Source organism: Vicugna pacos, chromosome 1 (assembly GCF_048564905.1).
Source record: "Vicugna pacos chromosome 1, VicPac4, whole genome shotgun sequence".
Classification (NCBI taxonomy): Eukaryota; Metazoa; Chordata; class Mammalia; order Artiodactyla; family Camelidae; genus Vicugna; species Vicugna pacos.
In genome coordinates, this window is record NC_132987.1 from 68,640,555 (window position 1) to 68,659,516 (window position 18,962).

Consider the following 18,962-nt stretch of genomic DNA (forward strand, 5'->3'; position numbering starts at 1 on the left):
ACTTGCAAAATGAGGGAGTTAGATAAGGTAATCGCCTCTTCTTTTCCAGCTCTGTGATCTCATGATGCTTTAACCTGGCTTCCAAGGATAGAGCATATTGGCAATAAAATAAGCTGGCAATAATATAGGACTGAGGTTAACATATTAATAAAACTTTTCCTAAAATAGTTATTTGACGTTCCTCTCCCTCTCCTCCAATCAATATAGTGAGACTTTATGGTGATATTTGTTTGAGGAACTAAACCTATCTTCATCTGTTGTAGAAAGATTAGAAAAAGTGGTTTAAATATAAATAATTTTATTTTAAAGTTTTATTTTAAAATTAATTTCTGTACACTTTGACTCAGGCTATGTACATACACCTTTATTTTCTTATACCCTTTATAACATAAACAGGTATTGTATGTATCAGGAGAGGGTCAGTTGTGAGCAGGCTTTAAATGTGACAAGAAGCTTTTTACCACAATCACTGTGTTCTGGTCCTTTAGTGCAATTTTCATAACTTTTCCCTGCTTTTTATCTCATAATGACTTTTCTTGGTCTAAGCCAGGTATAGGTGTCTAAAATTTATCTATTCTGGGTGACATGATGAATATAGACATTTTAGTAGTGCTATTGTTGATTAAAAGTGAAAAGCCTGGGAGCTTTAAAAAAAAACCATTGAGTTTGGGGGAGGTAGTAATACTTAAAGCTCTGGAGGAGTGTGGTCAAGCACATTTAATTCTGACTTTTATCATTGATAATGTTTCCCAGCTGTTCTTTGTGCATTTTCATGAAAGAGGATGTTTCCATACATAGCCAGGTGGTCTCCCTAATGGACATTAGTCACATTGGCAGAATTGCCAAAATAATTTTGAGATTCATAAACTCACTGCCTCCTGTGTTTCCTTGGTAACTATAGTTTATTGTCAGATCATTAAATTTTTCCTGAAGCTAAAACACACTAGTAGAGAAGGTTCTTGAGTTTTGTGCTCCAAAATAGTTATAATTTCTCAAATATGATTATTTTCATGAAAATATTTTTTGGAAGTGTCTTTTAATTCTTCCTAATTCATGATTTTATTGTTCTCAGAGCAAGACATGTTTCATCTGCCCTTTGATCAATCTATATTTCCAGCTTCCATCCTAACATTTGCACTTCTTTGAACAAATTAATTGTGCTCTTCCCTCCTCCTTCCCTGGTTACTTCGAATTCAGGGGGTTGAGTTGTATTTCTCATTAGTAAGAAAGTGTAATGTTGTGAGCCAATGGGAGCTGGACGAGTAAGGTCTCTTGGAGCCCTTTAATTCCATAATGTCCTTGATCTGATGAAGCCGCTCAGTAAATCTCTTCACGATTCCCACGACCAAGCCATCTGCCTGCATTGAAATAATCAAATCTGCTTACTCTGTCAGTGCCTAACAAATATTCTATAAACTGACGATGATGACCATGAACACAAAAATAATCTGCACTCTTGAGCACTTCCTCTTGAATTCTCACCTCAGATTCTCTCGACACAGTGGAAGTTGGCAGGCTAGCTTTCTTTCTCTTTCTCTTTCTCTTTGACTTGAGTAAGAGGGGAGTGGAACCCTTGCCCCAACTCCTTCCATTCCAGTTACCCAAATATGGCAGGTGAACTGCTTCAGCTTTTCCACATACTTCACAAAACCTTTACTGACCCTTCTATTTCATATATGCTTGCCAATATGTACACACACACGTATCTAATTTTATACATGGCAGTTTGTGTGTATGTATGTGCATGTGTGTATATATCTATCTATATCTGTATATAGACATAAAGACCTGTACTCCAAAGACTGGTGAAAGAAGTTGAAAATGACTCAAACAGATGGAAAGATAGATGGTGTTCTTGGATGGGAAAACTCACTATTTCTTTTTCTTTTTTTAATTGCAGTATAGTCAGTTTATAGTGTTGTGTCAATTTCTGATGTACAGCATAATGTTTCAGTCACACATATACATAGATATTCATTTTAGGTTATTACAAGATATTGAATATAGTTCCTTGTACTATACAGTAGAAACTTGTTGTTTATCTGTTTTGTATATAGTAGTTAGTATCTGCAAATCTCCAACTCCCAATGTATCCCTTTTCACCTCCTTCCTCCCCTGGTAACCATAAGTTTGTTTACTATGTCTATAAGTCTGTTTTGTAGGTAAGTTCATTAGTGTCTTCTTTTTTTTTAGATTCCACATATAAGTGATATCATATATTTTTCTTTCTTTTTCTGACTTCACTTAGAATGATGATCTCTGGGTCCATCCATGTTGCTGCAAATGGCATTATTTTATTATTTTTTTATGGCTGAGTAGTATTCCATTGTATAAATATACCACAGCTGCTTTTTTTTTAGTGTAAACATAACTTTTATTTATTTATTTATTTATAACATTTTTTATTGAGTTATAGTCATTTTACAATGTTGTGTCAAATTCCAGTGTAGAGCACAATTTTTCAGTTATATGTCAACATATATATATTCATTGTCACATTTTTTTCACTGTGAGCTATCATAAGATCTTGTATATATTTCCCTGTGCTATACAGTATAATCCTGTTTATCTATTCTACATTTTGAAATCCCAGTCTGTCCTTTCCCACACCCCGCCCCCTTGGCAACCACAAATTTGTATTCTATGTCTATGAGTCTGTTTCTGTTTTGTATTTTTTTTTTTTTTTTAGATTCCACATATGAGCGATCTCATATGGTATTTTTCTTTCTCTTTCTGGCTTACTTCACTTGAATGACATTCTCCAGGAACATCCATGTTGCTGCAAATGGTATTATGTTGTCAGTTTTTATGGCTGAATAGTATTCCATTGTATAAATATACTGCAGCTTCTTTATCCAGTCATCTGTCAGTGGACATTTAGGTTGTTTCCATGTCTTGGCTATTGGAAATAGTGCTGCTGAGAACATTGGGGTGCACGTGTCTTTTTGAATTAGAGTTCTCTCTGTATATATGCCCAGGAGTGGGATTGCTGGATCATATGGTAAGTCTGTTTTTAGTTTTTTGATGGACTTTCCATACTGTTTTCCATAATGGTTGCACCAAATTACATTCCCGCCAGCAGTGTAGGAGGGTTTCTTTTTCTCCACACCCTCTCCAGCATTTATCATTTGTAAACTTTTGAATGCTGGCCATTCTGACAGGTGTGAGCTGATACCTCATTGTAGTTTTGATTTGCATTTCTCTGATAATTAGCAATACTGAGCATTTTTTCATGTGCCTATTGGTATGACAAGACTCAATATTGTTAAAATGATCATACTACCCAAGGCAATCTACAGACTTAGTGCAATCCCTGTCAAAATACCAATGGCATTTTTCACAGAGTGAGAACAAAAAGAATTAAAATTTGTATGGAAACACAAAAGACCCCGAATAGCCAAATGCATCTTTAGAAGAATGGAGCTGGAGGAATCATGCTCCTTGACTTCAGACTACAGAACTACAGTAATCAAAACAGTATGGTTCTGGCACAAAAAGAGACACACAGATCAGGATAGAGAGCCCAGAAATAAACCCACACACTTATGGCCAATTAACTGTGGCAAAGGAGGCAAGAATATACTGGGGAGAAGAGACAGTCTCTTCAGTAAGTGGTGCTGGGAGAACTGGACAGCTACATGTAGAAGACTGAAATTAGAACACCATATACAAAAATAAACTCAAAATGGATTAAAGACCTACATGTAAGACCAGATACTCTAAAACTGCTAGAGGAAAGCATAGGCAGAGCCCTCTTTGACATAATCACTGCAGTATTTTTTTAGGTATCCATTGAAATCTCAGGCAGACTGGTGGTGTGTGTGGCCCAAGCTTCTGATGTTGCCTGGACTTTGGAGGCTGTGGCAGCGTTACGCTGTGCAGTGTGTGATCCCAGGGCCTGTTCCTAGGCAAAAATAGTTCAGTTTTTTCACATCTTAGAACCACCGAATCTTTAAATGATTTCTTCTTGGTGTTCTTAACGTCTCGCTCTCCTTTCTTTCGTCACCACCTTCGTTAATTTATATTCTTATCATTTTAAGTTTGCATTATTCCAGCAGTTTTCTAGGCTGCTCTTTACGTCATTTTTTCCCTCTTTGATCCATTGCTTACTCTCTACCAGGATACTTTTCTGTCAAATGCTGCTTTCATCATATCTCTCCCTTCCTTTGACAACAGTAATAACAGCAAACTCCAGAAATCTTAAAGGGTAAATTCCAAAGTTTTTGCAGCATCATTCAGTGTCCTCTGTGGCTTTCCCCCCTTCCCCCCTCCCCCGATATGGCAAGCTTCCACTGCCCCTCTGGGACACTCCGGTACTGCCTCTTCAGCTTTGTTGCTCATATTTCCCTTCCTCTTCTGGTTGGTCTGAAACACCTCACCTCCTTCTCTTGATACCCATCCTACCTACCCTTCTAGGCACAGCTCGAGCCTGTTTCCTCTGAGGCTGCCTTATATCCCAGCCTGACTTTTTGGTAAGAGGTCTTTTCAGAACCCTTACAGGTTCCTAAGCAACGTCATGGCAGTTCGTGCTGCTCCTTTGGTAGCGCCTCCACACTGCTGCGCCTTGTTTTCTCATACTTTCTTGCAAGCTCCCCAGGGTGAGCACTTCGTTCTGTGCACATGGCAGGTGCTGAATCTGTGGAGTGCATGGATGAATTTTAGATCTTTGTCTTTCAGCAGCCTTTTATCTTATATTAGGTAACAGACAATCCAGTTTTCATTTTACAGGCGAAAAGTGGAAATTCTATACATGAAAATGAGATATTCATGTGAATTTTAAAATGCTTTTATTACTAAAGCATAGATGTTTCTCATTCACAAAAAATGAGAAAAAAAAAACCGCCCAGATTCTTTTATGCTGTGAATTGAATTTGCGTTTCATTTGTGCTCCAGTTTCGAACAGGTTAATACAGTTTCTCAGGCTTTTCCTTTACATGAACTAAGTTTACGGTAGCTTCCCACTTTCTTCTGACATGTTCCTGCTGTCTTTCTGTAATTTATACTTTGTACAGTCCACTGAAGAACAATGACGTAGTCAGTTTTTTCTTTGATTATGATATATTTCGAAGTTGCTGTATTTATTAGAAAAGAGCATAGTGACTGGGACTGAAGTTTTTAGAAGTTCAATGTACACAAAAATAGTGTAGAAATATTGAGTACCACTTAATGAATTATCATAAATGAATATACTTATGTAATCATCATCTAGATCCAAAGACCACTCATTGCCCACACCCAGTAGCCCCCAAAGACCCTCACATTCGCCCTACCATTTCCTGCTCCCCAAAGGTAACCACTTTTTGCCCTCTAACACCAGGACTTGGTATGTCTGTTTTTGAAATTTACATAAATAGAATCATCCATATTCATTATGCATTCTTTTGTGTCTGGCTTTTAAAATTCAACGTTGTTTACGCTATTTATCCCCACTGTTACATGTGGTTGTAATTTCTTCGCTCCCATAACAGTATAGCATTTCATGGTATGCATGCACCATGGTATGGATTTATCCATCCTACTACTGATAGACGTTTAGGTTGTTTCTTGTTTCGGCCTGTAGGGAGCAGTGTTTCTGCGAACGTTTTTGTATGTGCTTTTTGATATGTCAGAGTCGGGTGTACACCTAAGACACAAACTGCATATATTCAGCTTTAGTACATGCTGCCGTTTTCCCAAAGTGTGCTGATCTTTGCGCCCTGCAGTAGCGTGTGGAGTTCTGCTTCCTCTGCATCCTGTGAACACCGAGCATTGTCGGCTTATTTTATTACTTTCGTCGTTCTGCTGGGGAAATAATGGCAACTCCTCAAGTGTGCCTGTTTGCAGGTGTTTTGCATTTCCCTGATTACTAGTGCGACTGCTCACCTTTTCCCTTTCTCACTGGCCGTTTAGGTATCCGCTTTTGGGAATTGTCTATTCGAGTCTTTTTGGTAGTCTTTTTTGAAACGGCTTTATGGAGATACAATTTACATACAGTATAATTCACCCATTTAAGGAGCACAGGCAATGCTTTTTGGTATATTACATTATTAATTTTTAAGACTCAATGTAAACTGTTACATAAAATTAGCCATTTTAACTATTTTAAGTGTACAGTTCAGTGGCATTAGGCGCTTTCACAATGTTCTACAGCCCTCATCGCTATCTGTTTCTAAAACTTTTTCGTCACCCCAGGCAGAAACTCTATAAATGTTAAGCAGTAACTCCCCATTCCCTCTACCCCTATGAATCTCTATGAATTTGCCTAATCTAGGTATCTCATATAGGTGCAGTCATACAATATTTGTCCTTTTGTGGCTGATTTGGTTTCCTTAGTGTGATTTCAAGATTCATCTGTGTTATGTAGCATGTGTCAGAACCTCATTACTTTTAATGGCTGAATAACATTTCATTGTTATGTATATGCTGCATTGGTTTATCCGTTTATCTGTTGATGGATCCTTTGGTTTTTTTGCCAATTTTTAAAATTAGGGAGTCTGCATGTCTTTCTTCCCCCTGATTTGTATGAGTTTGAAAAGTACTTTTGCTGAAATACTGGCACTTTATTGGCTATGTGTGTTGTAAAATCTTCTACTCTGTGGCATACCTTTTCATTCATATTTTGGTGTCTTTTAAAGAACAGTTCTTAATTTTAATTCAGTTTTAACTTTGTTTTCCTTTTTGACTAGCACTTCTTCTATCTTGGCTAAGAGATCTTTGCCTAACCCAATGTAATGAAGATAGTCTATTATCTTCCAGTAAATCTACTGTTTAGTTTTTATATTTTGACCTGCAGCCCACCTGGAACTGGTTTTTCGTGTGTGTGCTGAGAGTTGAAAGTCAAGGACTGAAACTTTCTGTGCTGATTTACCTGTTTACATTACGTCCAGTCCTTTTGGTTAGAAAAGTGCTTTGATGGGGTCTTACCCTTCATCTTACCTCCAGGGTCTAGCATAATGCTTTGCACGTGATAAGTGATCAGTAAATGCTTATTACCAATGGTCAAGCCGTAAAGACTCCTTTCCCAAAAGACACAGGGACTCAAACAGAATGGGAAGAAGTCTGAGTTTATTCTTAAATAGTGTTCAATTATAACTTCCTCTTTACAGCATTCTTTTCTTCTCTTTTTGTGTGTGTTGTCTCCCTCTTCCTCCTCTGCTGTCACTGCTGTCTTTACCATCATCTCCTTTTCCTTCACTAATGTCATCTAATTTTACTATTACATTGCTTCCCTTTAAAAACAATCATTTTAGTTTTGTAATATTATAAAACTATTGGGGAATTTGCATTATAACACCACCACCTTACTTTTGTTTTGTACTAGGAATTTTTACCTATGATCCAGAAATGTTTTTCAGAGACATCACAGAAACTTTTGTGTTGTACTCATTTGATATTTTTCTTTTTCTTGCTAGAGAATATCTCAACTTTTTAAAGTATATTCTCTAATTTTCCAATAAACTATTGAGACACCTACTCTGTATATGCCACTATACCAGGCATTGTGGGTTACACAGGGTATTCAATACAGTACCTGGTCTTAAGGAACTTAATGCCAATGTAACTATAGTTAGAATTATAAACACAGTTACAACTTGGAGATTTATGTGAATCAGAAAAGGAGTAAGTGTGGCACACTTGTCAGAATCATGTGGGGAAGCTGAAGTGAAGATATGTAGTAGCTCAGGTGTCAAGTGGAAGAAGATGCAGCCAGATAGTGGCCTTGTGCACGGCCTGTCTGGTCTTTATCCCAGCTGATGAGACAAAACAGCTCTGCTTTTTCTGGATTCAGCAGTTTTCAAGGAAAATACAAAACAAAAAAGGGAGGCTTTATTATGCCCCAGGCATCTGAAGATAGAAAGATGCAAAAAGTGTATGGTCTAGTCTTCAGGACTCCGTGAGTTTAGTCTAAAAGACAAACCTGATTCAGCTCATTATGATTTAGTCTGTTATGTTAATGGTATGAGTGAAGTGTTGTCTCCTTCTCATTCGTACTTTGACCAGGCCATGTCATTTTCCTAAGTGGTATGGTTCTTGGGGTCTGTACACCATGCAGCTGGCCACTTGGACCACATGCTAGAGGGATGGCTTGGAGGCAATGCTCCTGGTTCCTCAGGACCCGTGGGAAGTGCATGAGAAACCTAGAAGTGCTTGCGTATCCTGGTGAGGGGTCTGAGGTTAGTGTGAAGAAATCTATGTGTGCAGGGATTTCAAGATCAGAGACAAATGGCCAGGCCCATTGTACAGGCTGGGAACCAGCACAGACCCACCCACCACTGTTCCCCATTCAACACAACCACCACCACTGGAAAGATCACCCCCACGGGGGACCAGTCTCACTTCACTGGTTACTCATCTGGGAGTGGCAGTTAAGATGCTCTACCAAAGAGGCCAGTGAGGACCTAGAGGGCCACCTCTCTTCTCTGCCTAGGGGAGTTTGAGGATGCTCTCCTTCATGCAGTCAGGTACCATCTTGAAGGAAAACAGGACAAGGGGAAAGAAATCTGAAAGACTGACCATTTATCTGAGCCACCCAAAGAGACATCTATAAGATTACTGAAAGAGATTGTTCAAATTATTGAATTGGCCTTCAATGACCAGATTGGGCTGAATTTAGTTATCCCCCTCACCCCTGCTTCCCACCTGGTTTTGTGGGTTGTTGGGAGGTGAGAAATGGTAAAAAGATCATATCAGTGCGAAAGAAAATAGGTTCTACTTCTTTGCATATGCTTATTTATTAACAAAGAAATGTAAATGTACTTATTGCTGTCCTCTTGGTAACATTTGGCTTGAATGTATGGCTAGTCCCACAGAGTCTAGGGTCCTCATCTGGCCAGATGCGCCAGTCTTGAGCTCTGTCCTAGTTTTTAACTTAAGCTGATGTACCAACATGGCAGCAAGTGTGTAAGCAAGTGCACGGACCCGACTACAGTGGTTTATTGAATCTCAATAAGTGATCTTTTCTTTTAAGAAAAGCCTCTTTATTTGCTTGATCACTTGGTGTGCTTTTTTAAAATACTTGGATTTGGCAGGCTTTTTCAATACGGCGATGCCCACAGTGAACTGAATGTGGTTAAACAGCTTGGAACACTGGCGTTGAATAGGCACTGGGCACATGTGCCAAAGGGTGGCAAGCCAAGGCGCCCCGCCTCCGGTGCCCGCTCTGCCAGGCTTCAGTTCCGCTGCCCCAGCACTTCTGGTGCCTCTCTCAGGCAGCACATTGCTTCTGTGTTTGGTGTCCCAAGTGTCCAGTCCAGATGTCAAGTTTCCACTAAGGTCATAGCTGCCATTATTGTGTACCCACCTCGCCTAGCCATTTTGGGTGTGTCTACTTGATAATCTTGAAGACAAGCCTGTGAGACAGATGAATGTGAGTCGTGTTTCCAGGGGGAAGGATGACTGTGCGGTTGGAGAGTAGCGTGAATTTCAGTACCTGGAGTTAGTGCCTGGAAGAGTAAGTAAGGTAATGTGTGAAGTGCCCACTGCTGCGTCAGGCTCAGGCAGTCAGTGCCTAGGTTACATTTTCTCTTCTAAACTCTGACTTGTGGTGATTTTGTCCCCATTCTGTGGCCTACCTGGAGAAGAATTTGGGGAGCATTTAAATGAGCTGTATGAGTGGAACTTATAAAGACCTTCAGAACCTTAAGCATGAAAAGATATGGTGCTCCCTCCTGTGAAACTCAAAATGAGACAATAAACTATGAAGGGAGGGTGAGCAAGTCCAACACAGTTGAGTTTTTTTTCCTTCAAGAGGACTGCTTTAGTCTTTGTTCTGAAATAACAAATGTCAACCTTAAAAATCTCTCTCCCTCTTCCTGCCTTGCTGGTGCCTTAAGTATTTGTTGGGTGTGCCTGTTGGATAATGCAATACAAGCCATAGGAGTTTAGAGCTTTGTTTTTATTTATTTCAAATAAGTTGACATGGTAGAAGATTTATAACTTCTCACATTCAAAGGGGCATGATTGAAAATTATTATATGAACAAGAAATCGTGCTTGGCCATTGTGTTAGGTGTTAGATGTTTGGATTCTGCAGGTGGTAGGAAAGATGTACAAAACTCCATTCCAGCCTTCACTGAGTTGACAGTTTTCAAGGAGGGAAAGAAGAACACTGCTAGATACTCATCCTTCAAATATACATTATATAATTAAGCTTCACCACACCGTTGCATTATTTCCATGTTATAAATAAGGAAAAGTTAAATAAGGACACAGCTTGTGTCTTTTGGTATACAAAACCTATCCTCTTCTTGCTTCAGGTAAAGGAGAGCAAGAAAATACTGTCATTTCAACTTGAAACCTCTTTTCCTTTTCTTTGTTCTGGGCCTGGAAAATAAGGCTTATGCTTCTGGACCCAGGTTGGATGTCACCTTCCACGTGGTCTCCCTGACTTGGCTTTTTCCCTCCCTAGGTCCATAGAATGTTGTTCAGGCTTCAGCCCCTCCTGTTTTCTGTAATCTGTGCACTCACCTCTTTGTTTAATCCTTCTCTTCCTTCCTTACCCTTAGGCACTGCGCCTGGTACACAGCCAGTGCTTAATTGATATTTGTTTCTTAAGTAATAAGCGATAATTGTATATTTCAGGCTGTAAGTGCAACTGGACTTCAAAGAGACTTTATGGAACAGCGTCTCGCAGCTAAGTCTGAAGAGGACTTAGCGGAGCACAGGTGAGGCGGGGCAGAGCAGATGGGGAGGGAGAGGTGAGGACAGCATCAGAAGGGGTCACGTGCAGAGGAGCAGTGCTGACTCCTGTTAGGAAGTGAGTTAAATTTGGATGCTATGTTTATAATTTTAGCTCTTTGAAAACTGCCCCTGCTGGTATCTCTTTTCTTTTGTTTCCTCAAAATTAATTATCTTTTTGTAGCTATGGCAACTCATTTGAAGCTCTATTATGCATGTAATCTGTACACATTGAACTATTTGCTTCAGCATTCTAAACATTTTCCTGCATAGTCAATAATTCTATATTTACAATGTTCTCTTCCTTCTGGTGAAAATTGGCTTTTCCCTTTAGATTTCTAAAGATGATTTAAAAAAGAATTAGGAATGACAGCTTGACTAATAAATTACCATGAATGACCATCATCTTTGTCACTAACGATCATGCCATTATTTGCTTATACTGACATATTTCTAGGCCGTTTTTACTTTGAGAAGCTTTGAACACAGGCCACACCCCACCCTGTTTTCCCCAATTACCTGGCCCAAGGACCCCTCCACCCTCACTCCTGAGAGCTCCTGCACCTCTGCCCCCCTTCTTGGGCTCCTGCAGCCCGGCGGGACACCCCTTGTGCCTCCTGCCTGGCTCTGGTCCAGCCGGTTACACCCTGTGTTGGTACCTGCTGTTGTCTGGGCGCTGCTCATCATGTTGCTAAGCTCTTCAGCTCAGCCCTTCCATCTGGTCTCAGACCGCTTGTCTGTTATGTCCCGCCTCTCCTGGAGGGGTCTCACACCTGCACCCCTGCTCACCTGGATAGGCTAGATGGTCAGATGGTTCCATGTTTTTGCCTCTATTTTGGTCAGAGTATTGTTTAGCCTTTGAACCTTTTTCTTCACTGGAAAGTGAGGCACACAACACCCACCCCACTGGGTGGCTGGGCTGGATGAAGCGATGGCCCTAACACACCACGTGCATAGGAGGAGTCTAACTCCCAAGTCCGTGCTGCTTCTTAAAATGCTTGTTCACTTATAACACAGTGGTAGGTTAGGAACAGTGTAACTGACACGGAAAGAAACTATGCAAAGAACTTAAGTCTCCTTACATCATGCTAAACATGCTTTTTAAAGCTTTTTACAGCCTTTTGATTTGTGTTTGTGTCCTCCAGATATATCACAGTTTCCTTAGTGAAGTTGCAGGGTATGGTGGGCACAGCCTGTGCTGGGTCTCTGTCTCTGAAATGCCACTGGTCATGTTAGATAATTGGATCTTACACAAGAATTTGAAACCGGCTTCTGCTGGTGTTATGGTTTTTATTTCTAATTAAGTGATTCCCTGTTGCTAACAGCAGTAATAAAGACTTAAACAATTTCATCTGAGACAGTCATTGCTCGATATTGCTTATACCATAGTATCTTACATGGGAAGGGTATTCAGGAAAGGTTTATGGACCCGGAAAATATTTATTTCTCTAACTGAGAAAAAAACTTCTCTTTTTGTGGCTTTACCAACAATTACATTTGATGTTTATCACCAGTAGTAAACATCATCCTAGATAATGCTTATTTCTCTTTTTCTCTTTATTTTTGTACTTTAGAAATGTAAAAGGGTTCTGTTTGAATTGTGTTTATTTTAAAAATACTTCTAAGTTGTTTTAGTGTTTACTAGATGTTTATTTAACTTCTGGTATAAATGACTCATGCACTTTAAAGGCGATAAACAGATATATAAATAAGTATTGATTGATTTGCTTCTGGTTGAATGTTGAAAATTTCAAACTAGAAGGGGAAAACTTCTTATGCTTACAGTGGCTCTTTGCGAACATTCCTACAGCTGTCATACAGTCCTGGAATTGTAGACCTGGAAAGCACCTTTAGTCTCTGGTTTCTCTTCTCTGCTCAACTCTTTCTTCCTTCCCTTCCTGCCTCTATTCCTGCATGTTGTGTATAAGAAATCCAGAGAGGTAAAGTAATCTTTTCAAAACTACAGAGCTTGTAAGTGGAAAAGTTTGGACTAGAACCCAGGTTAATGCTTTTTTCAATAAAGACAAATAATACAGCCAAGCAATATTTGAGTTACTTTTTCTCTCTTGTTCACACTTATTTTAACCTCTTTAAGGTCAAATACTGTCTCTTCCTAGGGTCTTTCTGCCTCTGTCACACCACCACCTCAACAAAATACATCACAAGAAAATTGTACATATACCATGAGTGTACACAAGTGTGTATAAATAGCACATGTATTTGTGGTAGGGTTGTTTAAATACAATGGAGGTGTTGTGTACACCAAAAAAAAGCGTGTGTGTATGTGTATATATGATATTCTGCCCTTAGCTACTTTTATGCTTCTGTCATGTCCTCCTATTCCAGACTGGGTAAGATGAAACAGACAAGAAAATACTCAAATTTCATTTCAGAATCTGTAGCAGCTGGAGTGAACGTCAAACAGATGGGCTTTTCCACCCTGATTATCCTAACTTCCTAAATTTAGAAATACATGCTTTAAAAAAAATGTAAATTACCCGAGGGGGTGGTGTAGCACATGCCAGGCAGTGCTAACGAGTGCAAATAGATGTCATCTGCTGACTTAGATGAATCTCAGCTCCCACTTCTGGGTCCCTGTTATTTCGTTCCCTTTAGATTTATGTCACCGCTTTCCTTTCTGAAGATATAGTGTCAAACTTTTTTTTCACGTACAGGTTAATGTTATTTTAAAATGTTGAGATTTATATAGGGTCTTAAACCAAAACAATGTTTAATGTCTTATTACTCAAAATTCCTTCTTGGTGGAAAAGAATAGGAAAGAGACATTAGGTGAGAAGTTTCTTGTATCTTACCTTTGTGTCTAGTTGTGTGAATTTCGGCAAGATACTTCTACCATCAAATGCATGGACTAGACCCAGTGGTCTCTAACGTACCTTTCAGTAGTAAAGGTCTTTGTTTCTGTAAGTTGCCTGTATTTATAAATTATTTAGTGCAATGCTGTGGCCTTAAAATCTAGCACTGTGGCTGGCACATAGTAGATGTTTAATAAACTTTGTCAGAAGAATCAGTACAGTCTTATATTTTCAATTTACAAAATTTACTAGGCAAATTGTTTTATTACTAAGTGTTTTATGGCCTCCCTGTCCCTATTAGAAGCCCTGTTTCTCTCCTGTATCTTATAGTTAGGTTGAGGGGATTAACAATCATCCAAGGACATAAAAAGCAATAGCCCAACAAGTGAGGAGGTTTGAATATACACATCACCTCCCACTGGAATGTGACTTGTGTGGGGAATCACATTGTACGTAAGTGAGTACTTTGATAGAGCCTCCTTTATCCCAAAGTTACAGAAGGGAAAGCAGAAAGGATCTACAAGTCCATCACCAAGGGAAATGGAATGAGGTCAGAAGTGAGTCCAGAGGCTACATCCTGCGGGATGAGTAGAAATTCAGGAAGCAGGGGGTAGTATTGAGGGGACAGGGCACGAGAGAGCTGGCCTTTCTGGGCGAGGGGAGCAGGTAAGCAGAGTTATAGAGGCGTAAAATAGTCTGAGAGCTGTGAGTGGTTCCGCATGGCTGGACGGTAGTATTCAAGGGGAGCAGAAGCTAGAGACGGGGCGGGAGGAGGGGCAAGCACAGGGATCTGGACCACCTGGTGAGCAGTGGGAAGCCTTCCCAGGGCTTTCAAGAGGAGTAACTTGCTCAGCTCTGCTCTTTTGGCAATTTGACTTCAGCAGCAGAGTGCAGAATGGACCAAGAGGGAGATCGTGGGATCAGTTTAGAGGCTGTTGTGATAGTTCACGATCATGTGAGAGTCTTCATACAGGGTGATGAATTAAGTCTAAGAAGAGAGACATATTCTCAATGGAACTTTTAAAAACTTGGCATAGTTGCTGTTTCAAAGCTCCCCTCCCCCCAAAGTGAAGACTTGTAAAGAGGGTATGTTCTTCTCAGAATGAAGGAAATATAAGGACAAAAGTATTTAAATTTGTGGGAGTTTCATTAATATATGGATACATGTGAATAATTGAAAGGTTATTAGAGTTGTATTGAAGCTGAAGTCTAGCCCTTTGTGTCTGTATTCTAGTTCTGTTGATGACCGGGCCAGACCTTAGAAATCTAGACAACATGGTAGAAGAAGAAATTGTTTCAGTTAAATAGTACTCATCTGAGCACAAACTAAACCAAACCAGTATTTTGGAGGGGGGAATATAAATTACGAATACATTGAATGAAGCATGTAAAATCACAGTGTAGCACTTATTTGGGAATTGCATAAGGTTTGGGAAATGTCATAGTGAACATTCCCAAGAATGGCAGGTCTCTGCAACTTTCTTTTCTTGAATTTGCCTTGAGAAACTGAACCATAGTTCAGTTGGCCAGTTTCTCTGTGTTTCTCAGAGGTCCCCAAGAATCTCTGATAATCTCTTGGCTTCAAGACTCTTTTCAAAGATTCTGATGAGGTATGTCTTGCACTTCCTGGAATGGGTACTCCTCTCCCATCATCCAGGGAGGAGGGCCAGTGCATTGGTCCCTGCTCCTCTTTCCTTTCACCTGAGACTCCCCAGGAGAGGACATTAAGCTAAGTTAGCCCTTATTAACTGTAGCTTCCCGCCCAACCGCCATGGGGAAGTAGTGTTTAAAAATCAACGTCCCATTTATCTAGGGTATTTTTGGTATGGAAATTAAACATGGTTTTTTAGTTTTGTTGACATAATTACAGCTTTTACTGACACCATGATTTTGTGGCAGGTGCTAAGAGGGTGAGTTGCCTATGACTAGTTCACTCATCACCACAAAAGGAAGACCCTCCGGTGGGCACTGATGATTTTTTAAAAAAAATCCACTTTGATAAGGTACAGTTAGAGTCCAAAATTCTACATCCATTTAAAAGTATGCAATTTGATGACAGTGATATATATCCACCAACCCACTACTGCAGTCAAGATAAGGAATATTCCTACTGTTACCTAAAGATTATCTGTCTCATTTCGCATCCCTTCCTCCGTCTGCCCCCAGGCTCAGGAAGCCACTGATTCACTTGCTGCTACTGTATGTTGGTTTGCATTTTATGGAATTTTTGTAAATGGAATCAAACAGTATGTACCCTTTTGTGCCTAGCTTCTTTCACTCAGCGTAATGATTTTGCCATGTCTCTGCACATATTGGTTTGTTGCTTTTTATTGCTGAATGGAACCCTTTTGCGTGGATATACCATAACTTGTTTTTCCATTCTCCTAGTGAGGAAAATTCGAGTCTTTGTGTATACACATTTTCAGTCTTTTGGGGTAAATAGTTATAAGTGGAGTAGTTGATGTTTAACTTTCTAAGAAACTACCAAACTGCTTTACAAAGCATTTGTACCTTTCTTTTTTTTTAAAACCTGCACTGCCAGTGTGTAAGAGTTTTAGTTGTTTCCCATCATTGCCAAGACTTGGAACAGTCAGTCTTTTCAAATTTTAACCATTCTAATAGATGTGTACTGGTGTCTGATAGTTGCAGTATTCTGCTTCATACTGAGATATGAGCATATGTTGATTATCTTTTTCTTTGAGAATAGATTAAATTTTCTTAATCTTTTTTAATGTGGAGTAACTTGAGATTTTATTTTTGACATGTTGAATGTTATGTTGTGGAGACTGTTTCTGTTACCTGCCCTGAAATATATTGATGTTTTTCCCCCGTTGAAAGCAGGCATTTAACTTGATTAGACTAAAATCACAAACTTTCATGCCTGTGGTGGTGGTGATGGCGCAGATATCAAATCAGGCTGTCTTAGCTCTGCCTTGTACATTTGTGGTTCAGGGATCAGCCACAGACTTGTGCTGTATTTGTACAAAATTCTGGCCCCTTGGCCTCTCTCTTTTGTAGGGTTTCTCCCTCACCCTCTGGTGCCAGAAAGATGACGAATTTTTCAGTTGGACTTTTGGCCGCATGTTGTGGCCGTGGCGGGTGGTGGCTCACGTCACAGCTTAGACTGCTCTTGGTCTGTCGTGCACAGACGTGGGCCGTGTTTATAAAGACTTGGATGTTCTCCTTCTCTGGCACTCTCCTTTTCAGGGTTTTCCCTCACTGGCAGCTGTGGTTTCCCCGAGCTCCCTTCTCTGGTTCTTCTGGTCATTAAGAGGATTTTTTTTTTTAAGTAGGAGTTTAATGGTTTAGCCCCACCACCACGACTGTGGCTATTCTCAGGGCGAAGCTGCCGACCTTGAAACTTGCCCCGCGCTGGCCACATCTTCTAAGGTTAGACTTCCCTTCCAAGCACGTTGGCTTTTGTTCACTTGCCAGAGCCCTCAAGTAGTTGTTTTTTTCTATGTTGTCCAGAGTTTTAGTTATTTGTGAGCAGATTAATTTGTAGAAGCTTACTATTCCATACTAAACAAGCCTCGTGATGATTTTTTTCCCCAAGTACCTTTATCTCAATAACCTCTAAATAAGAAGGTTGAATTTAATGACTCCTTAGTTCATTTTAAACTAGTATTGTTCCTTGAGTTTAAAATTGTTTACTTAAGATGACCAGATGGCCTGTTTCTGGCTACCATTATTGAATATTGAGGTATTAAGAGAAGCACCTTGGTGTTGGCTAACGTGGGCATTGCTCCCGTCTTTCTTGCCTTTCCCTCTCTTGTTGTGTTTATCATCTTCATTTCTTTTAAGCAAGGCTGCTGGGAATCCCAGTTGAATCTCGGTGACCTCATGCACACTGCTTTGCCAGGGGAAGCCCTGTTCTTGGGTACACTCTGTGCAGGGGTGTCCCCTGGCTCTGAGTCCAGCTGGCTCTGAAACAGGAGTCTGAAGGAAGGAAAACTAGCTGACAGCAGAGAGCCCCAGAGGGCAGCCTCTGGCATGGCTCTTCTCTGCCTAACTTCCTCCACTTTCCCTGCATCTTTCATTCCTCCATCTCTTCTTTCCCCTTGTTTGCTCATTCCTCTTCTCCCTCCTCCCCTCATTTTGCTTATTAATTTTTGTTAAATTGATATTCCAAATCATATCAAAATAGTATCTTATGTTTCCTAGCCAGTGAAACATTATCTTAATTTTAAAATTGTCTGTTTCATTTGAAATCAAGGTATTGTATACGTCAAGGTAGATGTTAGGTCTTTTGTAGAGCCTTGCCTTCGTCAGTTTGTAGGGTAGCTGCAAATAGTGTGACAAAGCAGTAAAAAATGAGGCAGGAAAGTCTGAAACCTCCAAATTATGTGGACATGGAAATGCCTGGAGCAGCTAAGAGTGTAAACAAAATAACCTTTTGTTGATTCCTATCAGTTCTTTGTTTAAAGCCCTCATTTATTGCTACCACTTCTATTATTTTGGTAATATTAAGGATATTTCAGAGGGTGTTACGGAAGAAGGTGTTGGATGGAGAGAAAGCTTTAGCAGTAGAATTTCAAATGTTTTACTCTAACGCTATTGGTTGATTTCTAGAATTTCTAGAATTGTCTGAGAGACTGAGCACAAGTAGATTACAAGTAGATTAAGGAATATATACTCTTCATGCTAGATGGGCATGTTTATTTGTAAAAGAGGTTAAGCCCTAATTCAGGAAAGTCTCAGGGACTTCTTTAGAGTGAGCAGCAACATCTGAAAGAGATCTATAGGGAACATGGGCACAGTTAGCGTTCAACACCGTTGACTGCTTCCTCCTCCTGGAAACTCCTTGCTTCTCATTCCCCTGTTTCTCTTTCTACTTCTCTGACTACTTCTTGAGTTTCTGTGCAGGATCTTTCAACACTCAGATTTTGACTGAGTTGCAGACAAATGCATGACAGAGGCAGGAACAGAGAAAAGGAGGAGGAAAATTGAGTTTCCTGGAAAGATTTCGCAGTGGAACTTCATTATTTGACTTAGATGTTTAAGAATTCATGAAGTGCAAGGCCACATTCCAAAGTCAACTGAAATGAGCTTTGCAGTATCTGTTGCTATATTTGTATCGACCTTCATTTCAGATTATGAATGTCGCTTTCCTTTTTCTTTTGTGTGGAGATACCTCAAATAATCTTGAGTAGGGTTCATCTTGCTTTAGTTAGTTGGGGTTTTTTTTTAAACCAAGAAATGTGTATTCTTTTGGATGGAAGGCTGTCAAGATTCCAGCCCACAATGATTCACTGGATAATGTTAATCAAATTAATCCCTCACGAGTTTCAGCTTCCGCTTCCTTATCCATATAATACTAAATGGAGTAGATAAGCTTGATGGTCCGTTTCAGTGTTGATTCAGTGATTAGGAGGACATCAGGGAGCTTTGGTAAGGCTGGTTTAGTAGGGGACTTGAAGCCGAAGCATCCGGAAGGAAAAAGGAGGTAATGGACGTGGAATACCCATTTGAGCAGCTTGACGAGAAAAAGAGA

General features: G+C 39.9%; 1 protein-coding gene across 6 annotated transcripts in view; it reads left to right on the forward strand.

The window, feature by feature from the left end:
• The window catches only part of IGSF11 (immunoglobulin superfamily member 11), a 156,887-nt gene that overhangs the window by 55,460 nt on the left and 82,465 nt on the right, over positions 1 to 18,962 (forward strand). The window contains exon 2 of one of the 6 annotated variants that reach the window (XM_072964710.1): positions 10,560 to 10,642. The exons of the other annotated variants lie outside the window; for them this stretch is intronic. The gene's annotated coding sequence lies outside the window, so the exon portion shown is untranslated. The remainder of the gene's footprint in view (positions 1 to 10,559; positions 10,643 to 18,962) is intronic. 6 annotated transcript variants of the gene reach the window in all.